The sequence below is a fragment of the Scylla paramamosain genome, chromosome 27 (assembly GCF_035594125.1).
Source record: "Scylla paramamosain isolate STU-SP2022 chromosome 27, ASM3559412v1, whole genome shotgun sequence".
Taxonomy (NCBI): domain Eukaryota; kingdom Metazoa; phylum Arthropoda; class Malacostraca; order Decapoda; family Portunidae; genus Scylla; species Scylla paramamosain.
The window spans coordinates 25001-40000 of record NC_087177.1 but is presented as its reverse complement, the minus strand read 5'-3'; the positions used below and the strand labels follow the sequence as shown (position 1 = coordinate 40000).

At 41.1% G+C, this 15000-nt stretch overlaps 1 long non-coding RNA gene across 6 annotated transcripts in view; it reads left to right on the top strand.

Moving 5' to 3' along the window:
- Positions 1 to 9541: 9541 nt before the first annotated feature.
- The window catches only part of LOC135113979 (uncharacterized), a 7356-nt gene continuing 1897 nt past the window's right edge, over positions 9542 to 15000 (top strand). Inside the window, exons 1-7 of one of the 6 annotated variants that reach the window (XR_010275154.1) lie at positions 9542 to 9951; positions 10117 to 10198; positions 11443 to 11566; positions 12233 to 12446; positions 13146 to 13236; positions 13811 to 14003; positions 14898 to 14981. This is a non-coding gene — a long non-coding RNA (uncharacterized LOC135113979). Of the gene's footprint in view, positions 9952 to 10100; positions 10199 to 10425; positions 10628 to 11442; positions 11567 to 12232; positions 12455 to 13145; positions 13237 to 13810; positions 14004 to 14897; positions 14982 to 15000 lie in introns of those variants that run through there. The other 5 variants (XR_010275155.1, XR_010275153.1, XR_010275151.1 and 2 more) reach the window with 5 other exon arrangements.

Below are 15000 nucleotides of genomic sequence, written 5' to 3'. Positions count from 1 at the left end.
CGCACATCCACGCAGGGTTACAGGGTAACTGGAGTCAGTGGCCAAGGATTTATTAGTCTTGTTTTCAAACAAAACAATTACAGATTCAAGATTTGAATGTGTGATGTCTTTTTTGACCACTTGATAGAAGCTGTCCCTCATCCCAGGCCCGTTTTTCTTTTTTGTACTGCGGGGAGAACTCCCACCTCGGAGAGGGTCTATTTCAGTCCGATTTTTCGTTTGTACCGGGTGTCGAGATCGCGTCAGAAAAATGGTGGCGTCTATTTTAAGTGATCAAAAAATTCCTTGCAGTTAAAGTTAATTAGATAAAGTCAAATTATTCTTGATTACTGCCTGATTGTGTTACACCTGCTGGAGTTCTTGCCAAATAACCAACTGGTGATGCCCAACTAAATGGCACTCAGCTAGAGATGGTTTGGCGCACATCCACGCAGGGTTACAGGGTAACTGGAGTCAGTGGCCAAGGATTTATTTGTCTTGTTTTCAAACAAAACAATTACAGATAAAGTCTAATTATTCTTGATTACTGCCTGATTGTGTTACACCTGCTGGAGTTCTTGCCAAATAACCAACTGGTGATGCCCAACTAAATGGCACTCAGCTAGAGATGGTTTGGCGCACATCCACGCAGGGTTACAGGGTAACTGGAGTCAGTGGCCAAGGATTTATTAGTCTTGTTTTCAAACAAAACAATTACAGATTCAAGATTTGAATGTGTGATGTCTTTTTTGACCACTTGATAGAAGCTGTCCCTCATCCCAGGCCCGTTTTTCTTTTTTGTACTGCGGGGAGAACTCCCACCTCGGAGAGGGTCTATTTCAGTCCGATTTTTCGTTTGTACCGGGTGTCGAGATCGCGTCAGAAAAATGGTGGCGTCTATTTTAAGTGATCAAAAAATTCCTTGCAGTTAAAGTTAATTAGATAAAGTCAAATTATTCTTGATTACTGCCTGATTGTGTTACACCTGCTGGAGTTCTTGCCAAATAACCAACTGGTGATGCCCAAGTACATGGCACTCAGCTAGAGATGGTTTGGCGCACATCCACGCAGGGTAACTGGAGTCAGTGGCCAAGGATTTATTAGTCTTGTTTTCAAACAAAACAATTACAGATTCAAGATTTGAATGTGTGATGTCTTTTTTGACCACTTGATAGAAGCTGTCCCTCATCCCAAGCCCGTTTTTCTTTTTTGTACTGCGGGGAGAACTCTCACCTCGGAGAGGATCTATTTCAGTCCGATTTTTGGTTTGTACCGGGTGTCGAGATTGCGTCAGAAAAATGGTGGCGTCTATTTTAAGTGATCAAAAAATTCTTTGCAGTTAAAGTCAAATTATTTTTTATTTTGGTTTGCTTTAATAATAATGAGAGAAAAGGAAGCCACTATTACAGCTGCTGCTGCTGCTCCTGCTGCTGCTACTACTACTACTACTACTACTACTACTACTACTACTACTTTTTCTTCTACTTCTACTACTACTACTACTACTACTACTACAACAATTATTAACAGCAACACTACTACTACTACTACTACTACTACTACTACTACTACTACTACTACTGCTACTACTACTACTAGTACAATTATTAACAGCAATACTACTACTACTGCTAGTACAATTATTAACAGCAATACTACTACTACTACTACTACTACTGCTACTGCTACTACTACTTCTACTACTACTACTACTACGACTACTGCTACTGCTACTACTACTACTACTACTACTACTACTAACTACTATTACTACTTTTTTTTACATAATCTAATATAATACCTCCATCCCATGTTTATTGATGTGTCAATTAGGGGCTCCATTACTTGGAGGTCATTAGCCCCAGCTCCCGCTAATGACTGTGGCATCCAACCATATCTAATATTCTATAATATAAACATTAGTTGTTAACTATAAATTCATTCTACCTCTACTCTATCTACTCTTATGCCACTCTCCACTACTATTACTACTGCTGCTGCTGCTGTTGCTGCTGCTGCTGCTGCTGCTGCTGTTTCTACTACTGCTATTACTACTACTGCTGCTACTACTACTACTACCACTACTACTACTACTACTACTACTACTATATTACTACAGTTTTGAATATGCACACAGAATGAGAGAGAGAGAGAGAGAGAGAGAGAGAGAGAGAGAGAGAGATTTAAACCCTAAAAGCAGTATGGTGTTTAATGTTCATGTAATTGATATCATATTGGTTTATTCATTATTATTATTATTATTTGTTATTTTATGCTGGTGCTGTTGTTGTTGTTGTTGTTGTTGTTGTTGTTGTTGTTACCATTATCATGTTATTTTGTCAAGGATTACATCAGGAGGTGCTGGTCAATAAGGGAAAGTGTAAGAATCTGTCAAGCATACATGTGACAGGTCCTTTTTTTATTTTTATTTATTTATTTATTTATTTTATTTATTTTTTTTTTATCTATTTTTTATTTTATTTTTTTCCATTGCAGTAGTGGTAATAGTAGAAGTAGTAGTAGTAATGATTAATGTTTACTGTTTATCCTGTTGTTAACTGGGAAAATTCTCCTGTATTATTGTTGTTGTTGCTATTATTATTATTATTATTATTATTATTATTATTATTATTATTATTATTATTATTATTATTGTTGTTGTTGTTCTGTACTCCTGAGTGTTATTCTGTAATTGTATTTTCGAGCGCCGTTCCAATGTATTCCCGAGCGCCATTCCGTTGTATTCCTGAGTGTCGTTCTGTTGTTGTATTCCTGAGCCCCGTTCCGTTGTATTCCCGAGCGCCGTTCCATTGTATTCCCGAGCATCATTCCGTTGTATTCCCGAGCGCCGTTCCATTGTATTCCCGAGCGCCGTTCCATTGTATTCCCGAGCATCATTCCGTTGTATTCCCGAGCGCCGTTCCATTGTATTCCCAAGCGCCATTCCGTTGTATTCCTGAGCGCCGTTCTGTTGTATTCCTGAGCGCCGTTCCGTTGTTGTATTCCCGAGCGTCATTCCATTGTATTCCTGAGCGCCGTTCCGTTGTTGTATTCCTGAGCGCCGTTCCGTTGTTGTATTCCCGAGCGCCGTTCCGTTGTTGTATTCCTGAGCGCCGTTCCGTTGTTGTATTCCCGAGCGCCGTTCCGTTGTTGTATTCCCGAGTGCCGTTCCGTTGTTGTATTCCCGAGTGCCGTTCCGTTGTATTCCCGAGTGCCGTTCCGTTGTTGTATTCCCGAGTGCCGTTCCGTTGTTGTATTCCTGAGCGCCGTTCCGTTGTATTCCCGAGTGCCGTTCCGTTGTTGTATTCCCGAGTGCCGTTCCGTTGTTGTATTCCCGAGTGCCGTTCCGTTGTTGTATTCCCGAGTGCCGTTCCGTTGTTGTATTCCCGAGTGCCGTTCCGTTGTTGTATTCCCGAGTGCCGTTCCGTTGTTGTATTCCCGAGCGCCGTTCCGTTGTTGTATTCCCGAGTGCCGTTCCGTTGTTGTATTCCCGAGTGCCGTTCCGTTGTTGTATTCCTGAGCGCCGTTCCGTTGTTGTATTCCTGAGCGCCGTTCCGTTGTTGTATTCCCGAGCGCCGTTCCGTTATTGTATTCCCGAGCGCCGTTCCGTTATTGTATTCCCGAGCGCCGTTCCGTTGTATTCCCCAGCGCCGTTCCGTTCTTGTATTCCTGAGCGCCGTTCCGTTATTGTATTCCCGAGCGCCGTTCCGTTGTATTCCCCAGCGCCGTTCCGTTCTTGTATTCCTGAGCGCCGTTCCGTTATTGTATTCCCGAGCGCCGTTCCGTTGTATTCCCCAGCGCCGTTCCGTTCTTGTATTCCTGAGCGCCGTTCCGTTGTTGTATTCCTGAGCGCCGTTCCGTTGTATTCCCGAGTGCCGTTCCGTTGTTGTATTCCTGAGCGCCGTTCCGTTGTTGTATTCCTGAGCGCCGTTCCGTTGTTGTATTCCTGAGCGCCGTTCCGTTGTTGTATTCCTGAGTGCCGTTCCGTTGTTGTATTCCCGAGTGCCGTTCCGTTGTTGTATTCCTGAGCGCCGTTCCGTTGTTGTATTCCCGAGTGCCGTTCCGTTGTTGTATTCCTGAGCGCCGTTCCGTTGTTGTATTCCCGAGTGCCGTTCCGTTGTTGTATTCCTGAGCGCCGTTCCGTTGTTGTATTCTTGAGCGCCGTTCCGTTGTTGTATTCCCGAGTGCCGTTCCGTTGTTGTATTCCTGAGCGCCGTTCCGTTGTTGTATTCCTGAGCGCCGTTCCGTTGTTGTATTCCTGAGCGCCGTTCCGTTGTTGTATTCCCGAGCGCCGTTCCGTTGTATTCCCGAGTGCCGTTCCGTTGTATTGCCGAGCGCCGTTCCGTTGTATTCCCGAGCGCCGTTCCGTTGTATTCCCGAGCGCCGTTCCGTTGTATTCCCGAGCGCCGTTCCGTTGTATTCCCGAGCGCCGTTCCGTTGTATTCCCGAGCGCCGTTCCGTTGTATTCCCGAGTGCCGTTCCGTTGTATTGCCGAGCGCCGTTCCGTTGTATTCCCGAGCGCCGTTCCGTTGTATTCCCATGGGTTTCACTGGCCTGTTATTATTATTATGATGTATTATAGTTGTGTGTATTTCAGTCTATTTATTATAACATTATTATTATTATTATTATTATTATTATTATTATTATTATTATTATTATATAATTTGTAATTGCTGTTACTATTATTGCTTCTTATAATTATGATCTGCACCTATACTTTTCACCTATTATAAAATGTATAGACCCACCCAGTATGACTATATCCTAACCACAGTGCTACATGGCCCTGTAGCCTGTGGCATCCCTCATTATTAGGATTTATTTATTTATATATTTTTACTACTACTACCACTACCACCATTATTCAGTAGAGTTTATGTATTTATTTATGTATTTTTTTTTTTATTTATTTATTTATTTATTTATTTATTTACTTGTTTTTACTATTACTATACTGCTACTACTACCACTACCACCATTATTCAGTAGAGTTTGGATGGTGTTTTTAAAATGTTGCTGTATATTTATTATTGTACTTGTTTGTTTTGTGTGATATATATATATATATTATATATATATATATATATATATATATATATATATATATATATATATATATATATATATATATATATATATATATATATACATATACATACATACATACATACATACATACATACATATTCTGGGGGGAAATAAAAGTTTACCCACGACACGGGGAAGTGAGAATTTGAGAGGGAGGTTAAGAAAAAAAAAAAAAAAAAAAACTCGAGTCTTAACGAGAGTAGGAGGTAGAGTTCCTACGAGCACAAAATTAACAAATATACAAAGAAAAGAAAATACAGAATATAAAGGACGGAAAATGTGGCTAGAGAATAAAAATTGAGAACGAGATCCACCATAACAAGAGTTACGAAGAACAAGAAAACGGTACAGGAAGAGAAAATATTCCAGATAATTGTAGATGGCTAGGCATGTAATATTCTTTGTTTTTAAGTTATAGATGAGACGGGCTTAGAGAAGTGGGAAGGAGGAATAAGGAGAAATAGTGGATAAAAGAATTAATGTATGGGGGCAAAGACTGGCGGACATATGGATAATCTGCGAGGGATAGAGAGAGAAAAGTAATGAATCGATTATTTGCCCAGATAAGTGGAAGTGCCCCTTCTAGGAATGCTGTTGGCCAAATTCTAGCGGGTCTGCCTATGCATAGTGATTAAATGGTATTTTTTTTTTTTTTTAAATGTGGGTGTTGAACGATGTCAGCAACGTGAAGGGCGGCATTATCAAGGAAATATGTAGCATAGTAATTGCAGTGAGAAAAAAAAAAAAGGAAAGCACAATATTTCGTAATACATGATAACGAGCACGATATCAGGAAAAGTACTAAAGAATGACTACTTGCAGGTAAGTTTACCGTTTAATTGAACGGTACGTAATGTTTAATGTTATGTTAAGGCAATACCATTTCGCAAGTGTAGTGTGTAATGTGTAATAATACATCAAGGTGTGGTAGGTCGGTCACTGGAGTAGGCTTCGTAATGTAAATTCGTAAATTTGGGGGTGAAAACAGTTCAAGAAGGATTAGCACGACAGGATTATGACTTCATTAGGGCCTCAGCCTGACCTTCCACCGAGGTCACACGCTATTAACCCCTTGGGATGATTAATTGACCTGTGGATCAAACCACCTTACAAGGTCCACTCCCTCCATTCAACAATCGGTTAGGTTTGTCTTCTGTTGTGCTCAGTAGAGGACTTTTTAAGTCTTGCTTGAGGGAAGAAGCAGTCACGCAGGTAAAGGTCTGAGGTGAGGATAGAAGGGATGATAGACAAAAGCCTGTGCAGAAGAGAGAGTGAAAACGGAAGGGTGAAAATCTTACAGAAAACGGAGTGCTAGGAGCGGTGACTTGTGTCCCGCTACAGATGTGTCCGGAAGGGGGAGATAGGTGTGTTGGAATGTCAGGTCATGCTGAAATGAGAGAGGTGAGGTCGAGGCGAGTAGCCGAGGGAGTGGAGGATGGTAGGGGACGAAATGAGGGGATTAGGTGAAGTAAATGTAGATGAATTGTATAAATATTTCGTAAAGTTCATACAGATCAGTTAGCAGATATCCCGTATAGAACAATATAAAAAAAAAATACGCTAAATGGATGGCTGCTAGGTTAAAGCATTTTATATGGCGTAAGAAGTTTATATAAGAGATTAAGGGCAGGTGAAGAAGTTTTAAGGACACAATGAATTAGAACAGTCAGAAGTTAACGAGGAAAGCGAAGGACAATTATGAATTAAAGGTAGCCAGCCAGGCGAAGACGGACCCCAAGGGATTTTATCTGATATACAGGACGAAGAATAAGGATACTGTAGGTCCATTAAAGGCAGCAGATGAAGAGCTGGTTAGTTCTGGGGAGGAGATAAGTAAACTTGAATGGTTATTTTTTAACTGTCTTCACCCAGGAAAACATTCAGGATATGCCAGATAGTGAACAGGTGTGTAGAGCAGATGAGAATGAGAAGCTGACAGATATTTCCATAACTAGGGAGATAGTGGAACAGGAGATAGGCTAAAAAAAAAGTTCAAGACACCAGGACCTGATGAAATATATCCCAGAGTACTTAAGGAATGTAAAGAGATTATTAGTGAGCCGTTAGTTTCTGTCTTAAGGAAATCACGAGTCGGGTGAGGTACCAGTAATGTGGAGGCAGGCTAATGTAGTACCCATCTTTAAGAAGGGAGATAAAACTTTAGCGTCTAATTACAGACCTGTCAGCTTAACTTCAGTTGTAGGTAAAATGTTAAGAGTCAATAATAGCGAGGAACATTAGGGAACATTTAGACAAACATAACTTGATAAATCCGTCACAGCATGGCTTCACGAAGGGGAAGTCTTGCCTGACAAACTTGTTAAGTTTTTACAGTAAGGTGCACGAGGCAGTAGATAATGGTGATGGTTATATCTTATATCAGGACTAGTAAAGCATTTGACAAGGTACCCCATCAAAGGCTCCTGAGAAAGGTTAGGGCACACTGGATGGGAAAGTGTTAGGCTGGATAGGGTCATGGCTTGGTAACAGGAGACAGAGTGGTAATAAACGGCTCGAAATCCGAGTGGGGTCATGTAATTAGTGGGGTGCCACAGGGATCAGTATTAGGGCCATTGTTATTTCTAATATATATCAATGACTTGGACAGTGGAATTAGTAGTGATGTTAGTAAATTTGCGGATGACAAAGATTAATTAGGTCAGAATCGGATGCCATCGCCTTGCAGGCAGACTTAGAATGAATGAATGGACGGATAGATGGCAAATGCAATTTAATATCAATAAATGCAAAGTGCTTAGCGTAGGCAGAGGAAACCCACACAATAGGTACACATTAAACAACCAAACTCTGGTAGGTACAAGGTACGAGAAAGATTTAGGAGTTATAGTTAGCTCAGAACTCCGTCTAGGGAAACAATGCATAGAAGCCAGAAACAAGGCAAATAGGGTACTAGGATTCATTTTTAGGAGTGTTAAAAGTAGAAGGCCGGAAGTAATATTAAAGTTATACTTGGCGCTGGTCAGACCTCATCTAGACTACGCTGTGCAGTTCTGGTCCCCACATTACAGGAAAGATAAAGGTCTATTAGAATCAGTACAGAGGAGAATGACAAAGGATACAGGGGATGAGGAGTATTCCTTACGAGGCGAGGTTGAAGCTGTTAAATTTACATTCTTTAGAGAGACGTAGGTTAAGAGGGGACCTGATAGAAGTCTTAAAGTGGTATAAGGGTTATAACAAGGGAGATGTAAGCAAAATTCTTAGGATCAGTAACCAGAGTAGAACAAGAAATAACGGGTTCAAGCTTAAAAAAAATTAGGTTTAGGAAGGAGATAGGAAAAAATTGGTTCTCAAATATAGTGGTAGATGAGTGGAACGGACGCAGTAATCATGTAGTTAGTGCTAGGACACTAGAGAGCTTTAAAAGAAAATTAGACAAGTTTATGGGTGGGGATAACAGATAGAAATAGGTATATTTCATACAGGGACTGCCACGTGTAAGCCTGGTCGCTTCTTGCAGCTTCCCTTATTTCTTATGTTCTTATGTTCTTATGAGTGTTGCAGTTAAAATGGGCAAGTGAGCGAAATATGGAAGAAAAAATATAAAGAATGGGAAAAAAGATGTTCTCAGAGAATGGATTGCTTGGTGTACCTGACGACGACTCTTGCAGCGTGCAAGTTCTGAAAGACAACAATTAGAGCTCACCACAGTGGTCTTGTTAATCACACTACAACGGAGAAACGGAAAAAAAATACAGCCTCATTCTCGAACATGAGAACGTTATTTCAGTCTGATGTAACAAAAGCAAGTGCCAACAAGTGTGAAAATTTCTAAACTGAAATTAGTAGCTCACATTGCTTGCCATTCAAGTGTAATATTTATCGTATTTTGCAGTGTTTTCCTGGTGTTTCCACGTCTTTCTAGACTCAGACGTGTAGATAAGAGTAGAATGAGTAAGAAAATAAGAGAAATAGAGGAGGAAGATGAAGGGAGAAGGAATAGAGGAGGTGGTAAAACAGAAAAATGCTAAGAAAACAATATTTAGGTTAATTTTCCCTGCTGCCCTGTCTGTCTTTGTAGTATTTGTCTTCCTTGACAGTGCTTTCAGTGTATTTGGCGTGTTTAGGGGGTGTTGGAGTGTGTCTGGAGATGTTTAGGGGGTGTTGGAGTGTGTGTTTTAGGGATTTGGTGATGTTTGAGTCAATATTTAGCGTTCCTGGTGTGTTTTGGGGTGTCTTAGGCTTGTTTAGGAGTGCTTTAAGTGTGCTTTGGACTGTTTTCAATGTTTTGAGATGTTTCAAGTGTATTTTGGGATGTTATGGATGAGTTTGGGTGTGTTTTGTGTGGATACGGGTGAGTTGTGTCTGCGTTTGTGGGTATTTTTGGGTATTTCAGGTCAGTCTGGGTGTGTTTTGGGGTGTTTTAAGTGTGTTTTGGCCCGTTTTCAGCGTTTTGGGATGTTTTAATTGTGTTTTGGGATGTTATGGATGAGTTTGAGTGTGTTTTGGGTTGGTACGGTGTGTTTTGGATGCGTTTTAAGTCAATTTAGGTGAGTTTTGGAGTATTTTAAGTGTGTTTGAGGATATTTTGGTGCTTTTTCGATGTGTTTAGGTTGTTTTTTTGTGCGTTTAGGAATGTTCTGGGTATGTTTAAGGTGTTTTAAGGTGTTTTAGTGTGATTGGACTTGCTTTTGAGTTGTTTTGGTTATGTTATAGGCATGTTGCAGGTAAGAATGGGGTCTTTGAGGGTAGAAGTGGTGTGCTTGAGGTAAAATAAAAGATTCTGGAGTGTTTTTGAGAGAGGCTGTGATAGTAGAAGCGTGTCAGGGGTGTTATAGCGTATGTTGTGATATATGAAACTACTAGATGCAAGTGTGTGACCACCACCACCACCACCACCACCAGCACAGTGGAAAAAAGGTTAGAGACAAGCGGGGAAAGTTGAAAAGTGAATAATTAAACGCTTGCTGTCTTTTATTATCTTGAGTATAAAATGGTTATATGACTCTCTCTCTCTCTCTCTCTCTCTCTCTCTCTCTCTCTCTCTCTCTCTCTCTCTCTCTCCTGGCTTGCCTCTCTTCCAAGGGACTTTACACTAAGGCTGGTTACTGTGTACACGAATGTGGTGGTACAAATACTGAATTCAGCTCACCAATCTAGCTCTGAGGTAAGAGAGAGAGAGAGTTGGTTTGTAAGAGTGTGCATTGAGTGTGTGTGTGTGTGTGTGTGTGTTTTGAGTGTAAGAGAGAGAGAGAGAAGTATAATTGTCTGTGTACTACTACTACTACTACTACTGCTGCTACTACTACTACTACTACTACTACTACTACTACTACTCTCTCTCTCTCTCTCAGCTTTGGATTAGTAACCCCGTTGACAGAAGTGACACCCTCGTTTTCTCTTCTGAGATGTAAACAAAGCGGTACATTCCTTTCAGCTGGTGATAAAACTTTCTCTCGCTCTCCCTCGCTCTCCCTCACTCTCCCACGTCACGGAAGCAGTAAAATAAAGCACAGGAGGAGGAAGTGAGAGGATAATGAATTTTGGATGTTTGTGATACGTCAGAAGGTTTCACTCATTTCCTGTCGAGATGTTGGTTAGTGGGCCTCGTCTTTCTTTGTGTTCCCTAGTGTTGCTCTTGTGTTGTGAGAGGAATATAGTAATGTGTGTGTGTGTGTGTGTAAAGAAGAAAATGTTATGTTATATCTACGTGTTTAAAAGTTTTCTACATTTAAGTCAGAAGAGGCTGGATGGCTGGCTGGCTGATGCTGCTGTTGTTGTGGATTTAATTGCTCATCTATGTTCCTTTGTGCTGTGAGGGAAAGTGTGTGTGTGTGTGTGTGTGTGTGTGTGTGTGTGTGTGTGTGTGTGTGTGAAGGGAGAAAGGGGTGGTGTTTAGGAGTCTGGGATGGGAAAACGAGTGATTTCTTTTGTAGCCTTCAGAAAAAAAATATTAAAGTTTTTACAGTGGGAAAATTTTGGTGGTGAGTGAGAAAATGACTCAAATATTACCTGAAATTTAACCTGATGTGGTGGAGCCTCACACTCCTCAGCTGCCCCTAACCAAACCTAACCTAACCCAAAGAAGCCTACCCGAACTTCTGTCTGGTGCTTCCTCCTCCCCAAGACTGGCTATCTCGTGTCATAATCCCAAGCTAGCCTAACCTAACCCTACCTAACCTAACCTAAGCAATTCTAACCTAGCCAAACCTTATCTAAGCAAGCCTAACCTAGCCAAGCCTAACCTAACCTAAAGAAGCCTACCCTAACCTAACCTAGCCTAACCTAACCTAACCTAACCTAGCCTAACGTAACCTAACCTCGTCTAACTTAACGAAGCATAGCCAAACCTAACCTAACCTACATCCTCTTCCCACGGCCCCACTTAACCAAACCTAACGTAACTTTCAGAGCAACGGCAACCCTCCGATCCGGCAGGCAAGTTGGCGGCAGCGATGGCGGTGGCGGCGGCAGCGGTGGTGAGGTGGACGGCAGGGACAGAGGGGCAGTACAGGCTGCGGACATCAAGGAGAAGGTGAGCAGGGTGTTGTGTTGGTGTGTGTTGCTAAGCTGAGTGTTTGTAAAGTGTTTGGTTGTCAATACGCCGCAATATTTGTCACTCAAGGCTCATGCAACACTGCCTCCATACACAAGTGTGTCGGGAAAGTGATTGAAAGTCGTAAACATTTTATTGTTTTAGTTTATTTATTTATTTGTTTATTTTGTTTTATTTTTTATATATATAGGAGGGACACTGCTCAAAGCCAACTAAATACTACAACAAAAAATACTGTGATAAAATGAAAGATTAAAAACACCTCACTTAACCTAACCTAACCTAACCTAACCCAACCTAACTTAACCTAACCTGACCTAACCTGACCTAACCTAACCTAACCTAACTTAACCTGACCTAACCTAACCTAACCTAACTTAACCTAACCTAACCTAACTTAACCTCACCTAACCTAACTTAACCTAACCTAACCTAACTTAACCTAACCTAACTTAACCTAACCTAACCTAACCTAACTTAACCTAACCTAACTTAACCTAACCTAACTTAACCTAACCTAACCTCAGTTAACCTAACCTAACTTAACCTAACCTAACTTAACCTAACCAAACCTAACTTAACCCAACCTAACCTAACTTAACTTAACCTAACCTAACCTAACCTAACCTAACCTAACACCCACAGAGGAACGCACGGACAAGCAAGGTGGCACTCGGCAGTCTGATCCTGGACCTGCGCAGCTTGACGGTGGTGGTGCCTCTGTCTCCTGCTCTCCTTGACTATTACCCCAAGCATGACTCCAGCGGCTTGTATTCCTCTGTGTGGTAATAAGTCTGTGTGGCTTATTACCAGCATATCATCCACGTCCCTGCAAGGTTCCATTCTGTCTTGTCTGGTGGTATGTGGGTGTGTTGCGTTTTGTATTGGTTTATAGATTTCTAGTTTGTTTTTTATGATGATTTTTTTTCTATTTCTTTATCCTGTTATCTATTTATTTATCTTTGTTTGTTTGTTTGCTTGTAGGGTGTGTGTGTGTTTGTTTGTGTTCCTGATATTGCAGCTTGTTTTCTTGTTTTTTTGTTTTTTTTATTGTTCTTTTGTGTTTTGTTCCCTTTCATTGTTCTGAGGTTGTTTTCAGGTGTGTGTGTTTTGGGGTGTTTTTGCAAGTGTTTTGAGGTAAATTGTCAGTTTTGGGGTGTTTTGGGGCTGTTTTTGCAAGTGTTTTGAGGTAAATTGTCTGTTTTGTTTGTGTGTGTGTGTGTGGCCGGGAGGGGGTTGTTGCCTGTGTGTGTGTTTTCAAGGGAGTTTTCATGTTTCTAGTTTAACAGGCTGTAGTGGAAGTTACTGGGGTTTTCAAGGGGAGTTTTCATGTTTCTAGTTTAACAGGCTGTAGTGGAAGTTACTGGGGTTTTCAAGGGTGTTTTCATGGTTCTAGTTTAACAGGCTGTAGTGGAAGTTACTGAGGTTTACAAAGTATATTTTCAAATCTATATTTTTACTGTGTAGCCAAATAATTATAATATAAAACAACAGAATTTATCAGTAACAATATTATTTAACCCACCACTTCCTGCTCTACCACCCTCACCATCCACAGGGCCTAATGATGATGATTCCTGCTTTCATCCTCATCGGGGCTAACGAGACCAACCTGGGGCTGTACTCTGGACTGACGCTGTATGCCATAGGTGGGTCTGGAGGGGCTGGGATAACAGATAATTTAAATAAACACTCAAACACTTAAAAAAACACAAAATTCATGCTGGTATACACTTAAAAACACAAAAAAAACACAAAATTCATGCTGGTATACAATTAAAAACACACTGAAATACATACTAAGGCTGGTGTACACATGTAAACTTGTACGCAAACACTGGTGTACACTTAGAAACACACACACACTTGGTAAGGCTGGTACACACACACACACACACACAGACTCATAAGAGATGCTGGTATATGCTCACAAATCCATACACATATTAGGTAAGGCTTCTGTACACCAATTTAGATGTATGTCCAATGAGATAGCTTGTATTTCTCTCTCTCTCTCTCTCTCTCTCTCTCTCTCTCTCTCTCTCTCTCTCTCTCTCTCTCTCTCTCTCTCTCTCTCTCTCTCTCTCTCTCTCTCTCTCTCTCTCTCTCTCTACAACAACAACCTACAACAACACCACCACGTCACTTACAAGCACTCAGACCACCACCACTACCACAACCAGATCTTAACCAAACCTAACCTAACCTACCCACACCACACAGAGACCGGCGTGCCCTTGTGTCTTCCCTGCGGCTGTTGTCCCTGGTCCACGGTCTGAACTTCCAAGCCGGCTGCCGAGTGGGGCGGTTGAACTGCGACGACTTTTACATCCCAGAAATTGCAGAGAAAATTGATATTAGGAATGATTACTTGAACTGGATGAACAGCAGGCTTCACCCGATGTCCAGGAGGGAGGTGGGTGTGTGTGTGTGTGGGGGTGTGGGGGTGTTTAAAGGTGGGTGAGTGACTTGGGGGTGTTTGGGTGTGTTTTGGGGGTGTTTAGATGTGTTTGGGTGTGTTTTGGGGGGTGTCTGAGTGTGTTTTGGGGTGTTTGGGTGTGTTTTTGGGGTGTTTAGATGTGTTTTGGTGTTGTTGGGGTGTCTGGGTGTGTTTTTGGGGTGTTTGGGAGGTGGGTGACCATGTTTGGGGGTGTTTGTGTGTGTTTTGGGGGTGTTTGTGAATGGGTGACTGTGTTTGGGGGAGCTTTCAATGTTGAACGCTTAAAAACATCCTTTAAAATTGACATTTCCTTTTAGATTTTAACTGACAAACCCTTAGAAACACCCTTTAAAAATTGAAAACCCTTTATTTACTCTCTTAAACCCTTAAAAACATCCTTTAAAATTGACATTCCTTTAATTTTAACTGACAGCCCCTTAGAAACACCCTTTAAAATTGACATTCCTTTAATTTTAACTGACAGACCCTTAGAAACACCCTTTAAAAATTGAAAACCCTTTATTTACTCTCTTAAACTCCTTAAAAACATCCTTTAAAATTGACATTCCTTTAATTTTAACTGACAGCCCCTTAGAAACACCCTTTAAAATTGACATTCCTTTAATTTTAACTGACAGACCCTTAGAAACACCCTTTATAAATTGAAAACCCTTTATTTATTCTCTTAAGCCCTTAAAAAACACCCTTTAAAAGACACCAAACCTTTAAATAGCCTCATAAACCCTTAAAATCACCCTTCTACCTTTTATTTACCTCCTTAAACCCTTAAAATACACCCTTTAACTCTTCATTTACCCCTTCAACTCCACTTATAAACAACTTTAACTAATCCAATCCTTTACATTACAGAGTCCAATCCTGTTCTGTGAGTATCCATTCTTGTTCGACCCTCAGGCCAAGACGCTGCTGCTCAGGTGTGACGCCACTCGGCAGGTGAGAACCAGGTGCAGGA